Source organism: Podarcis filfolensis (genome assembly GCF_964270895.1).
Source record: "Podarcis filfolensis genome assembly, chromosome: 2".
In the NCBI taxonomy this organism is placed as follows: domain Eukaryota; kingdom Metazoa; phylum Chordata; class Lepidosauria; order Squamata; family Lacertidae; genus Podarcis; species Podarcis filfolensis.
In genome coordinates this window covers 40,966,559-40,982,176 of record NC_139605.1, presented here as the reverse complement: position 1 = coordinate 40,982,176, position 15,618 = coordinate 40,966,559, and the positions used below count along the sequence as shown (strand labels likewise).

The 15,618-nt window shown below is 43.5% G+C and overlaps 1 long non-coding RNA gene across 1 annotated transcript; it reads right to left on the bottom strand.

Moving 5' to 3' along the window:
• Window positions 1-1,928: 1,928 nt before the first annotated feature.
• LOC310754083 lies at window positions 1,929-14,448 on the bottom strand. The gene is made up of 3 exons (XR_014543604.1): window positions 14,136-14,448; window positions 8,176-8,329; window positions 1,929-2,267 (listed from the first exon to the last, which is right to left on the bottom strand). It is a non-coding gene; the product is annotated as an uncharacterized lncRNA (long non-coding RNA).
• Window positions 14,449-15,618: the final 1,170 nt, after the last annotated feature.

Below are 15,618 nucleotides of genomic sequence, written 5' to 3'. Positions count from 1 at the left end.
TCCAAAGAAAGTAAGCTACTGCTTTCTGATACCCTCTCATACAATTATCAGTGATTTGGTCCACTCTTGGAAGTTACAAAGCAATGAGCGGCCCTTCTTCTTGGTTGATGTCTCTTATCGCCTCCCCTTAAGTGGACGACTATGAATCTGAGGACACTAAACAAAAGTAGGATACTGTTTCTCATTTTAATTAGGTTTTACTGAAATCCTTTACATCTCTACTTAGAAGAGATCCCCATTCAGTGGAGCTTATCCCCAGGTAAGAGGTTATATAGGATAACAGCTTTAAAACTCTGATGGTGTCTAAAAGAATTAAGCAAATGACTGGTCCACCCCACTCTTTAAAAACGGAGCAGGAAGAACATACCAGGTGTTGGGATGTAGTCTTAGCATCTTCTTAGTTGTGTACCTTAAGAGCTCTGTACAGTTGCCATATTTCAAACAGTGAAAATCTGGACAGAAAAGTTGTTGAGTTTTTTGGGAAAAGTTGTGGAGCTTTCATTGACAAAATCACCATTTGTTAAGCTATTTTTATGGAAAATCGGCAAAAACAGCACTCCTGGCATGGGCTGCCATATGTCCAGATTTTCCAATTTCCACCCGGGCTGCAGTATTTAGACTGCAGTATTCTGTATATCCCCTGCAACCCTACTTTTAGGCTTGTGAATCACATAATCCGTGCTCTGAGCTAATGTACAGTCTATGTCCTGACTTCTTGAACAAAGCTTTAGGGTTTCCTCGAGCTGAGAGTCCAAGTACTGTGTCTGAGAGTGGAAGCCAGGACAGCCACAAGCCTGTAAACAGCATCACCTTTGGGGGTTTGCTTTCTAGCTGCCAAACTAGTGAAGAGAAGTAGTTCTGTGCCATCTAGTGGCCAGAATGCTGCACTGTTCACCCAGTTTATCTTCAACAAGCTGTTTAATGTACAGAGATTGGAACATGGTCCTCGTGGACCATTTGGCCCACTTAGCTCTGTGTTGTCTAAACACTCTGGCAGTGGCTGTCCAGGGTTTTGAGACAGGGAAATTCCCAGGTCTACCTGGAGATTGAAGCTGGGACCTTCTGCAGACAAAGCACGTCCTCTGTCACTGAGCTACGGCCCTTTCAAAAAGGAATGGATTGAATTATAATGATTGATTATCATGCTTGATTCTTCCATCCAGCTCTCATGTACAGTCTGGCTTTCACAACAACGCCAGTTTCTTTATCACACTCCCAACACGGAAGACCATTTCACGTGTCCATTTCCCCCAACCATGTGCGGTTGGGAAAAGCGTGCATTTTCCTGGGAACCATTAAAATGATGAAGTACCTGGTCTTCCCATTGCAGTAAGACGCAGGCCCCAGAAAGGAAGGAAATGAGCAGAGACAGCAGCAAGAGGTGCTACTGTGTGCACACTCCCATTTACTCCACATCCAGTGTGCTCCCACCTCTGGGTGTATACACCACATTTACTGTGATCCGTTTTTATTCTGTACCTATCCTGTTGTTTCTTATGAAGTTTAGTGCATTGATATGTTTCCCCCCCAAACCAGCTTTGATCTGAATTGAGTAGAAGAGCAACCCAGCTGTGTTTTAAGCTAGCAACTTGTGCACAGCCTACAGCTCCCTATCAGCCCCGACCCTTGGCTGTGTGGGCTGGGGCCGATTGTTGTCAGATTGCAATGGCATCTGGAAGTGCCCCATGCCAGCCACCTCTGACTTAACCCAAACAGGTATAGCAGTGAGAGAGCAGGTCCATCATCTAGTTAGGAAGAGGAACCTAAGAAAAGGAAAAGGGTATAGGAGGTACTATGCAACTCATGCAAACATATGCCAAAGGCTGCTTTACGACTTACAAGCAGCAGTCTTATTTATTTATTTATTTATTTAGACAAGAATACATTCACCCAGAAAGGTTCGATTCTAGGCTAGACGAAAAGTCCACAGAACAGATCCAAGAAGGGGAGAGGGAAGACCCAAGCTGCAGCTTCTTATTCATTGCTTAAGGAAAAGGATCTAATCCAGTCTTTATGCTGGGGGGCTTAAAAATTACTCTCTTTTTTGGGGTCTAGTCTCATTACAAAGGTTTTGGCTTGTTCTTCAAAAATGTTGAGATTCATAAGGTGTAGTGGCTTCTGTTTTACCACTAGGGGGACACACAAATGATCCAATATGGTCATACCAAGTTGGGAAAACATCTAGCCCCCTCTTACCCACTTGATCAGATTTCTCCCAAATTTCAGCCCTTGACATAAAGCCGCCTGGGGGACTCGTTGCTTCTTTCCTGCACATACAATAGAAAAACAAGAGTGAATAATGGGCAGTGACAAGGCAGGACATCTTTTTTTCCTCTCTCTCTCCCCACCCCGCCGTCCAATTTGTCTTCGAGGCTGACATAGGAAAAAACCCCAAATTGCCGCTCTCGCCTTGCACAGTTTTACCACAGTATCCTGAGAAGCATCTGGTGTGGAGCTGATAGCACAGGGGGGGTTCAGGCAGGAGCCCCAGCCGGAAGCCGAAGAGTTAGCAGCGGTTGGGGACCCACTGCTTCTGTCAGGACGTCAGACAGGAAACCTTACAATGGCTCTGAAGTGAAGGCTCTCTGGATCCCTGCCACTGTCTGTTCAGAGAGAGGCAGACACACCAGCCTCCCTGCCAGGGACAGCAGAAACCACTCAGAACCATTCCCCGAGGGCCATTTTGTGTGGCTCAACCAGCAAACCATTGGGGCCATAGGAAGGCACTTTGGGTAGCTAGAATAGTAAGAATTACCCTCATTATCCCAGCCCATAATCCTTATCCTTATGTGCATAGTGACAGCCATGTGCAAAGAAGCCAGGAGCATCATGTAGCCTCTTCTCCACATGCCCAGGATATGCTCCTAAGCAGCTGCATGCATGCGTAGCCTCCCAGGAGGCCTTCATCCCATTACGAAAGTCTGTCCAAGTGAAACTTTGAGGAAACAGATCATTGAAGCAAAATTGCATTCCCTTGAGTTCACCCACCCGCCTCCACTTATTTCTGAAGACCAAGCTCCAATGTGCATCAGAGCCTTGAATGAGCGCATCAAATATGTGCCAGCAGAGCTCAGTGGGATACCCCTGTGTTGCTCACATATCTGTGTGGAGGAGGAACATTTATAGATAGATAGATAGATAGATAGATAGATAGATAGATAGATAGACAGAAAGAAAGGATCTCTGAACGGTTTCCACTTTTAAAAAAAAATGTTAAGGTGGTGCAGAATCCAAAATATCATGATGATGGCAGAGCACCATTGTGATGGATGGAGCCATTGCAATGGTTATTCCAATCTTCAGATCAAAGCACTGTGATGAACATTGTATTCAGTTTTATGGAGTGGGGAGAGTGTCTAAAACACTGAGAAGGACTGTTCCCTAAAAAGGTTGAAGGCAGGCATTTTGCTGTAGTGTTGCTTTAAGGCGCTTACCTTGAATAAACCATTTCCTTAGAATGTCATCCAGGATTCCTACATGGCAAGCTTGCTGTAGCAGCAGCAGCAGCAGCAGCAGCAAAACAGACCATATTATGGAACCCAGTACTAAGAATTTGTCCAAAATGTACAATTTGCTGTTGAAATGGAATACACAAGATGAAACGGTTAAATCGGTCATGATTAAATGGGCTCAGGACATTGGTCATAATATTTTGTTTGCTGATTGGGAAAAGTTGTGGACCACCGGGATAAAATTTACGGCATGTAATGCCTTAAGAGAAAACATTATGAAAATGATATACAGGTGGTACATAACCCCAGTCAAGCTTGCAAAGATTTACCATGTGCCTGACAACAAATGTTGGAAATGTAAAGAAACTGAAGGTACTTTTTTTCATCTTTGGTGGACTTGCCCGAAGATTAAGGCATTCTGGGAAATGATCTATAATGAACTTAAAAAGGTATTTAAATATACTTTCCCCAAGAAACCAGAGGCCTTTCTCTTGGGTATTGTCGGCCAAGGGGTGTTAAAGACGGATATAACTTTCTTTATGTATGCTACAACAGCAGCTAGAATACTCATTGCGAAGTACTGGAAGACGCAAGAACTACCCACACTGGAAGAATGGCAGATGAAGGTGATAGACTACATGGGCTTAGCAGAAATGACGAGCAGAATCCGAAACCAGGGAAGAGAAGCAGCGCAAGAAGAATGGAAAAAATTTAAGGACTATTTAAAGAAATATTACAAAGTTAATGAAAGTTAGAATGATGTTGGACTGGAAAGTAAATGGTTGCTATTAGCAATGGTTAAGACAAGGAGAATAAGGAAGTATAGTCTAAATTTAAATTAAAATAAGGGAAGATTTGCTGAACAATCGATAAGAATTTGGAATACAGAAAGGGGAGGCATGAGGAAGTCGGGGAAGATAGGATATGAAATTAGGATATGAAATGATACATGTTTTTTGTTCTGTTTTTGTCTTTGTTTGTTTGTTTGTTGTGTTGTGTTTATATGGAAAAAATAAAAATATTATTAAAAAAAACAAAAAAAAAACAGACCATATTATGTTGTGAAGTCTAATACTGGAAAATGTATGAATGATCACCTATCTCCTAAGCACCAGAAGTATTTGTCCTCTATTCTGTAAGCCTGAAACTCTATGTCAGAGGGTGTCAATATGGTTCCCTCCAGATGTTGTTGGACTACAGCTGCCATGAGCATACATGACCAACAATCTGGGATAATGGGAGTTGTAACTGAACAACTTCTGGACAGTATCTTATTGTCTATCACTGCTCTATATGACGGGGTAGATAGATACAAATCACTAAGAAAACACGGGAAGTCAGTTTTTTCAGAGATAACTTTAACTGGTGCTAATCATGTCAAAAACGTTTCCATTTAAACATGTACAAATAAAAAGAACACATGCCCCATTTCAGGATTTTTTCTTTTACATCATTTTTAAAGATAACTTTCTTTAAAGTCATTTTAGAAAATGGTTGCATAATTCACAACTTCTTTAATGGCTAATTTTGCTTATTTTCTCTGCATTGGAAATGTTAACTAGAAGTACATCACACACAAAATGGCACATATATTCTTTGCTTTCTTTTTAAAGATGACTAAGGGTCCAGAATTGCCCAGAAGAAAGGGCTGGGAGTGTCTGGGTAAAATAATGTATTCCAATGAAATTATAAAGAAATGCCCACATCTAGGGTAAAGGTGAATATTCATAATATGACAAAGCAAATTGGTTCTGAATTTTCACAGAAAAGTAGCCTAGTAGTTCTACAGTTAAAGTTTGGCAAGCCCCACTTTCACTGCAAGCAACTGGCTTTAAATTAACCATAGTGGGGCTGCCCCCTAGATTTCAGTGCAACCTATGCCAATATATACAGAGCCATGGCAATATATACAGAGCCATGGTCTCAGTTTGAGAATTTGAATGATAGAATAAACATGCTTTAATTTTAACCAAATTACTTTTCTAAAGAGCCCTGCATTTAAAGGCAGAGAGAGAGAGGGTGGGGTCGGTCATATATCCTGATCAGGAGGCAATCAGAAGTCAGAATCATCATCATTTGAGCAGAATAAGTAACATTCATGTAAACAAAGAGTTGCTAGGCTAGGCCAACAGTTGTCAACCTTTCTGGGCCTGTGGGCACATTCACAAACTGGAGAAACTGTTGTGAGCACACACATCACAACAACCAAGCACACCGCACAACCTATTCTGTTGACTACAATAGAACACTTCTTTCAAACCCAATTTCAGAGGAGGAGACCCTCCTGAAAGGCACCAGGGAAGGCTTCTGTGCCACACTGGCAACCCCAGCAGACCCCCCAAGTGTCCCTCTTCTCCAGGGACAGTCACAGATTTACAGAATCCGCCCTGGTATCTGATTTGATCCTGGAATTTCCCGCTTTTCCTAGGACATCCCTATTTTCACTGGAGAAATGTAGGAGGGTATGGAGTTATGCAACTCCTGAGCCAAGGACATAAGTAACTATACAACCTTTAGAAGGCATTTGAAGGCAGCCCTGTTTTTTAAATGTTTAATTATGCTTTTTGGGCAGGGTATTAATAATAATAAGGCATATGATGTCCTAATTTTCATCAGAGATGAACATGTTAGTGTATGCCCCAGGCCTAGGAAGTCCACAACAGTAAAGAAATTCAAAGCTTAGCATCTGAACCCTGCTCCTATTCCTGCTCTGATTTCAGAGAGCCCTAAAACTACAAGCACCCACTTGTCCCTTCTCACCACAGTCAGGCATCTGTGGTGATAGAAGCCAAAGAGTCTTTCTCCATTTTCTCAGCCAGTGAACCAACTCTGCAGTTCTATGCACATGTACCTTGGGAGCAAGCCCCATTGGACATGGGGACTTTAAAGGTGAAACCTGCATCCAGGAGGGTTTATTTCAGTCATGGATGCACAGGGCACCTGTCTCCTATCCACATATTCCTCAACTGCAACAAGAAAGCCAAAGTGGAATGGTTACAAGGAGAAGCAAGCTAAATGTTCTACGAATCTCCATTTCACACATTCATCCCTTCCCAGCTAATGGGAAGCTGCATTATAGCAGGTCAAACATTTTGTCCACCCACCACAGTATTGTCTAAATGGTCTGGCTTTCCATGGGCTCAGGCATCACCTACTATCTCAGATCCTTTTAGCTGGAGATGCCAGGATTGAACCCAGGACATTCTGCATGCAAAGCAGGCGTCCTACACTGAGCTATGACCCGCCCCATATTTCCTTGTTCCTCTACTCCTCTTGCTCAAGGGACTCCCACTTTTGCTTCTTATCAACCATACCTCATCTCTTTAATTCATCTAAACCCACTTTGAGCCTTTTCCCCTTTTTAAAAGACCTTCAATCTTGCCCTGCCATATATATACTACTAATCCAAGGTTGGGACACATTTTTTCAGCGCAAAGACTTCATTTCCTTGGGCAACCCTGAGGGCGCCACATGCCAGTGGTTAGCGGGGCCAGAGGCAAAAGTGGGGGAACACAGAATGTAAATTTTACTTTTGTACGGTAGGCTAATCTCTACACTCTCTTTCACCCTTCCATCTCCTCCATCGAAGCAAGCAATAGGCATTATCAGAATCGAAGGCCACATTCCAATTAGTCAGTGAGCAGGGCTGATGAGGGGCGTGGCCTAGGGAGAGAGGGTGTGGCTTGGGAAAAGATATGGCCTGAGCACTGGAGCACTGCATCTCCCCTAAATTATTCAATCTTCCTTGGGCTCTTCTCTTTCTTGGTCTTTTGTTATTCTTTCTTTCTTTCTTTCTTTCTTTCTTTCTTTCTTTCTTTCTTTCTTTCTTTCTTTCTCTATCTCCCACTGACATTAAGCAGGCTTCAGCTTTTTTCCAGAGGTGAGTCCCAAAACTAAATTCAATGTCCTGACTAGTAATGGAAGGATCTGTCAGTTTCAATTCTCTTAGTTTCTCTTTTTCCCAATCTTAAATTCAGTTCATCACATTTTGCAGCAATTTGGCATTATAAAAAAAAAATCCGCATGAAAAAGTCAGCAGCATTTTAGTGCAAATTTCTCCCAATAAGCACATTTTTATATGCAATTTTGACTGAAGTACTTTTTTTTTGGCAAGGAATTTCCACTAATACAATGCAATTTTGTATGTTATTTTCACTAGTATATTCATTTTGGGCACACTTTCCCCCAATACATGCATGGTTTGGAGAACGGCGACACAAAATTCAGAAGGAGAGCTGTATTTTGGTTTGCATATTGTCTTAAAAAGTGTGGATTTGATAGATTCAGCTTTAAATGCATACTGAATGAAAATTCTCTTCCATCCCTGGTCCTGCCGTCTCACCTTCTTTGCAAAACACCATCTCAAACCCTATTTTCTCATGTTTGTTTCCCCTTGGATGCCCCACAAATATCTCGCTATGAAAATGGTAAAGGCAGAGCTCTTAATTGCCCAAACCTGCCGACTCCCACATTTCTGTCACCTTCAGAAACAGAAAGTTATTTCTCCACAACAAGGAAGCTTTGTCAATCTTTCAAGGCTGGAGACATATCTAGAAAACTGATACATTTTATATTTTCAATAATGGGAAAGCAACCATTGTACACTACTTCATTCCAGTATCCTGAAACTTCCAGAGCACCTACAACTAGTAGAGGCTTCATAGCTTAATACCAACAAGCCAGCTCCCCCCCCCTCTGTCTCTTCCCACCCCACTTTGCTTACCATCTAACTTTTGAGCCACAAACTTTTGTCTGAGAGCAGAGAGATGAATGACTGGGTTCCCATGCTGCCCTCATAGCCGAATTTTTGTACTTTGTTTCTCCCTCGCCTGCTTTGTCCTCAGATCCTTGATGGAGAGTTCTTGAAAACCTGCAAACTAGCAGAAATATCTCACTGAGTGAGGCAGTGAGGAGGCCAGCATAGTTTGCCACATTTCAGCTTGCATTAAAAAAGGAAGGAAGGAAGGAATGTTATCAGCATTTTAGTGTGAATTTTTCATAATATACACATTTTTTAATGCAGTTTTACCCAACCAATAGTTGGTTGCAAAGCAATTTTCCTGACGGTACTGCATTTTTGTATGCTACTAAAGCATTTTTTCACCCTAGCCTGTGCATTTTTGTACACATAACATGGCTGGAGGACTGCATCGCAAACTTTGGAGAAGTGGGGATTTCGAAGGGTGGCTGCCTTTTGGTTCATGTATCATTTCAGAAAATGTTAATTTGCCTTTAATTTGCCATTTAATTGCCTTTAAATGTGAACTGACTCAAATTTCTCCCCTATCCCTAAAGATTTCCTTTCCTTTCCTTTATTGTATTTCAAAGCCACTTTTCATTCACATGAGTCACAAAGCTGCTTACATAAAATAAATAACAACACAGTAGATCGTCAATTACAACATAAATCATATAAAATAATTAACAAACCATCTGTAAAACAGTGACAAATCCTTAATAAAACGACCACCTTCTATAAAACAGTTAAAAAAAAAAACTTTAAAAAGAGTTTAAAGTGCACAACCACAAGAAAAGTCATGTTATAAAATTCACAAAGCATAACAGCACTCATAATCCACAAAACAATATTGACAACATTAATAAGCTAACAACTAAAAACAAACTAACTACAAACTACAAATATGTCTTAACATATCTGCATTTTTAGTCTGCATACTGTTTTTTATGGAAGTGTGGTTTATCAGTATTTAAATAAGCATTTCCTTATTAAAATAAGTTCCTATTCTCTAGGAACTACAGTGGTACCTCGGGTTACAGACGCTTCAGGTTACATACGCTTCAGGTTACAGACTCTGCTAACCCAGAAACATTACCTCAGGTTAAGAACTTTGCTTCAGGATGAGAACAGAAATTGTGCTCTGGTGGCGCAGCAGCAGCGGGAGGCCCCATTAGCTAAAGTGGTGCTTCAGGTTAAGAACAGTTTCAGGTTAAGAATGGACCTCTGGAACGAATTAAGTTCTTAACCCGAGGTACCACTGTATCTTCATGGAAGGAAAAGAAACCAACCCAATAACAGGAGAAACAAAGTACTAGAAGACATTAATTATCCTGGGTGTCTTGCTGGGACTTCTGGCTTACATGCAGCCCTGGCTGATGGAACCAAAATGAAATTTACAATGTTTCATGTTAAAAGAAACATATTCTGACACCCCCAATTTGCAAATACAGTAAATGTTTCTATACAGTGTGTTCTTACAGAGCCTCATTGTGAAGGCAAGAAGAATCATAGCCAGGATGTGTTAAATACACTTTCAAAAGCACCAACAGCCTCTTGCAGAGAGCCTTCACCTGCCCCCATTGCCATTACACCTTCAGTGAACTCTTCCTTTAACTTGGCGGCTCTGACTTGTGTTTCCAGCCTACGTTCTAAACCCTTCAGGTTCTGTAGAATGCTTACTACATCACTGCCACTGCATTTCACCATCTCTATAGTGATAACTAGGAATGGGGAGAAATTTGGTTCAGATTGCATCAAGACGTGAACCTACCTAATTCATGCATTCCAAAACAATACAAGAGCCAAAAGGCAGCACCATCCTTAGACATTCGCACTGCTCTGAATGTTGCAATGTGGCCTTCCGGCCATGTATTGCGTGGATTGGACAAAGTGTGCATAAAGATGCATATATTAGTGGAATGATAACTTACACAGATGCACTATTCAGTGAAAATTGCTTTTTAGAAGTGCATCTATGAATCAAAACTCTATATAAATGTGAAGAGGATTACTAATTCGCACTAAGATGTTGCTGAATTTTTGGGAAGACACACACACACACACATACACACATATATATCACAAACTGATATGGAGCTGTGGAGAACTGAACTGGAGAAAGAGACACTGACAGATCCACCCATCCCTTGTAATGACTTCACAAGGGGGAGCTGCAACAAAATGTTATGGCATGGAGGGCTTCAGGAACATAGGAAGTTGCCATTGGTCAGTACTGTCTACACTGGCAGTGGCTCTTCAGGGTTTCAGACAAAGGACATTCCTAGCCCTGCCTGAAAATGAAAGGGGTTGCATCTGACCTTCTACATGCTAGGCAGATGTTCTGCCACTGAGTTTCCTTTTGGCCAGCCATGTTCTTTTTGTGGATACTTCATCCCCCTGTTTCCTACCCCATGTCAGTTAACATTCCATGCCCACTGTCCTTATTGGGGTGTTTTTGGGTTGTCCTCCTGCTCCAAATGCCTCTTAATCTCATTTTCTGGGACTCACAAGCAGGGAGAGGGTTATTGCTCTAAGGTCCCTCTTGCAGGCTTCCTATAGGTAGCTGGTTTGTCACTTTGAGAAATGGATGCTGAAATAGACATGCCTCTGGCCTGATCTAGCAGGGCTTTTCTTATGTTCTTATGCCCCCTTAGGGATTATTCTTTCTCCTAAAGTCAGCGTGTGCACGCGCTTCTGCACATCTACGCTCTCACACCAAGCCTGCTGATACCTCCCTCTGATATGTGGATGTTTCTGTTTTGACTCAGTGAACGAGTTTTCTATATAGCTTCTCCCTTGGATTGTGGTTTGAACTTGGGTACCACACAGATCCTCGCATCTGGATAATTATCAGAACAGTTGCTGATGCTTCGTTTGTTGCATCTGGCGAACTAGGCTCCAGCCTACGAAATCTCATGTTGCAATAAACTCTCTATTCTTTAAGGATAACACCTTGCCCCAAAGTGTGCCTGCCATTTCCTACTCGGTTGGTGTGTCTGCCCTACTCCCAATGTGTCTTGCTGCCCACATGGGGCTGCGGCATTACAATACAGCCTATATGCATAAAAGACGGCTGTGTGCAGGGCAGTTGCTTGCGGGGTCAACGCAAGGCCTGCAGCTCAATGGTAGAGCATCTGCTTTGCACACAGAAGCCCCCAAGTTCACCCCCTGGCATCTCCAGCTAGGGCTGGGAAAGAATTCTGCCGTGAAGCCCTGGAGAGCTGGTGCCAGTCAGGGTAGGCAGTACTGAAGAAGGTAGATCAATGGTCTGCTTTGGTATCATGGGCGTAGTCTAGGGGGGCAGGAAGGGGCAGCTGTACCCCTAGCAATAAAAATCAATAACAAATACAAAGATAACTGAGGTTCTGCCCCCCCCCACAAAAGGCCTGCTCCCCCCCTCCAAAGAAATACTGGTTATGCCCATGCTTGGTATGTCAGCTTCCTATTAAATCCAGTAATTGGCTCTGCAGTTTGGTCCTGTTTCAGCTGGATTTTATGCATGTAGGCTGCATTCCAAGGCTACGTCCCTTGCACGGACTTTGAGACACATTGGAAGTGGCACAAGCATATCAGGTGGGAATGGGAGACAGGTGTTCTCTTGGCCACCTCACATGTACGGGCTGAATCTGGGGAGAGGAATCATCTGATCTGCCTTTTAAAAATGCATGGAATCGATCCTAATGAATACCCTGCTTCCTCCTTCCTCCCCCTCCCCAAATGCCTTATGGGCAGATGCTTTGTATTAAGTAAATTCTGCCTCACTGTCCTGTTCCTGCGATTTCACTCTCATAAGAAGGCTAGCTTTTGCCGTGAGGCCTGGCAGCCACTAGATGGCCGTCTAAGACAGTCGGTGGGAAAGGCAGAGCTGCACAGAGTTGTCTGTTTCACGCGAACCAGTTGTCTGGTTCACTGGAGTAAAAGTGTGAACGTGCAAGTGATTCAAACTACTGCAACAAACGTGGGCGGCTCACTAAAATGGATTGGCTGAAAGCTGAGAATAGAAAGTGTTTGTTCACCCGCCCCATTATTAACTTGCAGAACACCTTGCCGTGGTGGTGATGGCCAACGGCTTAGGCGGCTTCGAAAGGGAATTGGACAATTCAGTGGGGCCTCCATGGTCAGAAGCAGTGTTTGTCTGAATATCAGGCGTTGGAAATAACAGAGCCCTGTTCGTAAATGTCGCACCATCTTCAGCTCTGGAAAAGGCAGTTTCTAGATAACAGCTGGCCAAGAAAATGTGATGACAGACTTAGCATGGCAGCCAGTTGTAAATCTGGTCTCTCCTTGATCCTGCACTAGATCATCAGACTAAGCTGGTACTAGAACTGTACTTGTGTGCCCTGAACTAGGAGGAGGGAGAGTTTAGAGACAAAATAACCTTCCAGGCAAGTACATGCAGATGGGAAAAAGTGCAGGAGTGCTCCTGCTTTCTTTTTTTTTTTTTAAGGGAGGAGGATGAAACCTAACTGTTATCCAAGGACTGCTGCTTATTCCAGAACCACTCAGCAAGTGTGGATATAGGATGCAGCTTTGGAGCATGGAACAACAACAACAAAAAAAGGCTATATGTAACCGATGCATTAGACGCAAATGCTGTTCAGTGTGAAAGCCCACTGGCAATTGATGCTTCCACTGGTTGTGTGAACACTTGAATGATGCAGTTGCTGAAGTTTTCGTCAACCTAGCACCCTCCAGGCCCCATGGCTGATGGGAGTTGTAGTCTCAAAACGTATGGAGGGTAGCAAGTTAGTGAAGGCTGAGCTATGCCAAGTTACTGAAGGCTGCCATGACTTTAGGCCTGCCTTACGAGTTGAGATAGCTCTCCTCTTCTTGTTTCATACTCATTTCTGTGAAGATTGAAAAGACCTCACTTTTGGCCTAATTTCCTGCAGGCTTTGAACACATGCTTTATTTTTATGCTGCTGTAACACTGCGTAGTGCCCTTTGTTTGCCTGGAGGCCTCCCACTTCTGCGATTTGTGTTTCCCCGTCTCCTTTGCCCTTACTGTCCTTGGCCTCTCTCACCTACATTGTTTTCCTTTCTTTGTTTGCTTGCTTGCTTGCTTGTGCGTGCCTATGCTGCTGCTGTTTTATCTGATTTGATATTTATTGTATTATTTGATCACTGCTGTATGGGACTAGGCTAATCGGTGACGAATACATGTAAATAATAAACCATGACATCATGGGAGCAGCATTCTTATTCAATCTTTTCTTAATTAGAAGAGAGGCTGCTGAGGCCTGGATAGTCTTATGTGGGTGGAAAACTTCTCAGCCAGTATCATGGAAGAGGTACAATCAGAAAATTGGCGAGAGAGGTTATCACAAAGCTCAGAACGAGAGCAGTGGGGGGTGGCGGCGGCAGTTGCTGAGATGTATCACTGAAACACCAGCGTTTGGTGGGATTACAGATGAGAAAACCCCTGGAGAGACTTGAGTGAGATTGATCTGGTAGCCAGGAGACCAAAAACATGCAGAAGCAGATATTTAGCAGGCAAGGAGGGTGGGTGAAGCAAATCTCCCTGAGGAGATTCCAGATTGTTCTGTTCTCTTCCTTCAGGCAACTGACGGAGCCCAGGGATACTGTGGAGTTAGATCTGTGGTCTCCGTTGGACGGTTCACATCCTTCTCCAAGTGTCTGTTTGAGTCCCACCATTCCTTTGTTTCCTTCATTTTGTGACATCCCCTCCACACACCCACACCCCACCACCACTCTCTCCTTTGTTGACAATTTGGACATTAATCTTTCTGGTTCCAGTGTCACGTTCATTTTTATCACAGTTCCGTTAGGGTCAGGTCGCTCCTTCCGGAGCTTCGGAGGCCCTCAGAGCAAAAGCCTCCCCTCGGGTTCCTTGGCAGAGGCCTTTCTCAGCCTCTTTGCTGCCTCTCACAGCCTTGGTTATTCCCCCACCTCAGCCTCCTGCATATGGGCCTGAGCTTTCTTACCACATCAGGATACAGAGCAGTGCATGAATTCCGGCCTCAGACTCTGGTCAACCGCAAGCTCAGTGTATTTCACAAACTGTACCTCCTCGTCGTGGGGGGAGGGCTGGGCCCTGAGCACCGGCACATAACAGACTCTCAGAGGCACTAACTACCAACTGGATTTCCAACCAAAGGAAACAAAACACAGATAGCCAGCCTCCTCCTTCTGCACCAACCCAAACCCACCTGATTTCACCATGGGAAGGGTCTTCCTGCTTCTCCTAGCCCAGGGACTCCTGAGGGCTTCTAGCAAAAAATGGAGGTGGGTGCATCAGCTCTCCTGCTCAGGCACCTAGCATTTGTGATCTCTCTCCCCTCCCATCTCAGATTTGAGGATGTGCTGCATAAACATGGACAATATATATATATATATATATATATATATATATATATATATATATCTCCAGAATCTAACCACATGTTCCTCATCCTGAAGACTTCCTGTGCTCCCAGGTATAGTGTTTGGTACAGCTAGTGAAGCACGGAGGACTGCTTACCAAATGACAACCAGTGCTTTTCCCCCTAAAAAAATGTTTAGGGGTACTCTCATTTTCCTACTCATATTGAAATACTTCCCCTCAATGAGGCCAAACTTAGATTCACAAAATGTTTAGGGGTATGTGTACCCCTGCGTCCCCCCCCCAGAAAAAAGCACTGATGACAACACCTGGCTTTGCCAAGCTATGCTCTTTGTGCAGTGGATTTAATCAAATAAGCACCTGAAAGGAGTTGTGCCTTAGTCCTTCCTGATCTCTTCTGCGGCTCCAGACCAGCAGCAGCAGATTGGCTTTGGTACTTTGCTTTCCTTTTGAAACAAATGCTGGACCACACTGGGCTCCGTCATGTCATTTGATATGCCCATAAGCAACAGCCTATACTTATAGGCCTAACACAGGAAGCAGTCTGGCCCATCTAACTTAGTATCGACTACACTGACTGGCAGCAGTTCCCTGGGGCTTCAGAACAGGGTCATTCAGATTCCGGGGTTGGAACCTTGGAACTTCCGGGTGCAAACCAGATGTTCTGCTACTGCTGAGCTATGGCCTTCACATAACCCAGATTAGTTCTGCCTTAACTGTTAAGAGAACCCTTATATTTAGAATACATTGGTGGGCAATGAGGAATCTAGTTTTTGTTTTTAAAGTGGACCAGGCAAGACTAGAGTCAGCCTGATCCTGTTGTGCAGGAGCCACATAGCACCGTTTGGGCTTTAGCCCATCGCAACCTCACTTGTGTATAGATTGAGCTAGGAGACAGAACCAGAACTCTTTTTGGCTTTAAATTGGGTGCTCCTGAGGCAGAATCACATACATATGGCATGTAAATAGTGCCTCTGGATGGGAGAGGGAGCAAACAGCCATTTCACCATTTTGCAGGGGACGCTCTAGTCATAACACAAAGGAATGGATGGCTTGATTAACCATAAAGTGGGTGGAATTACCCT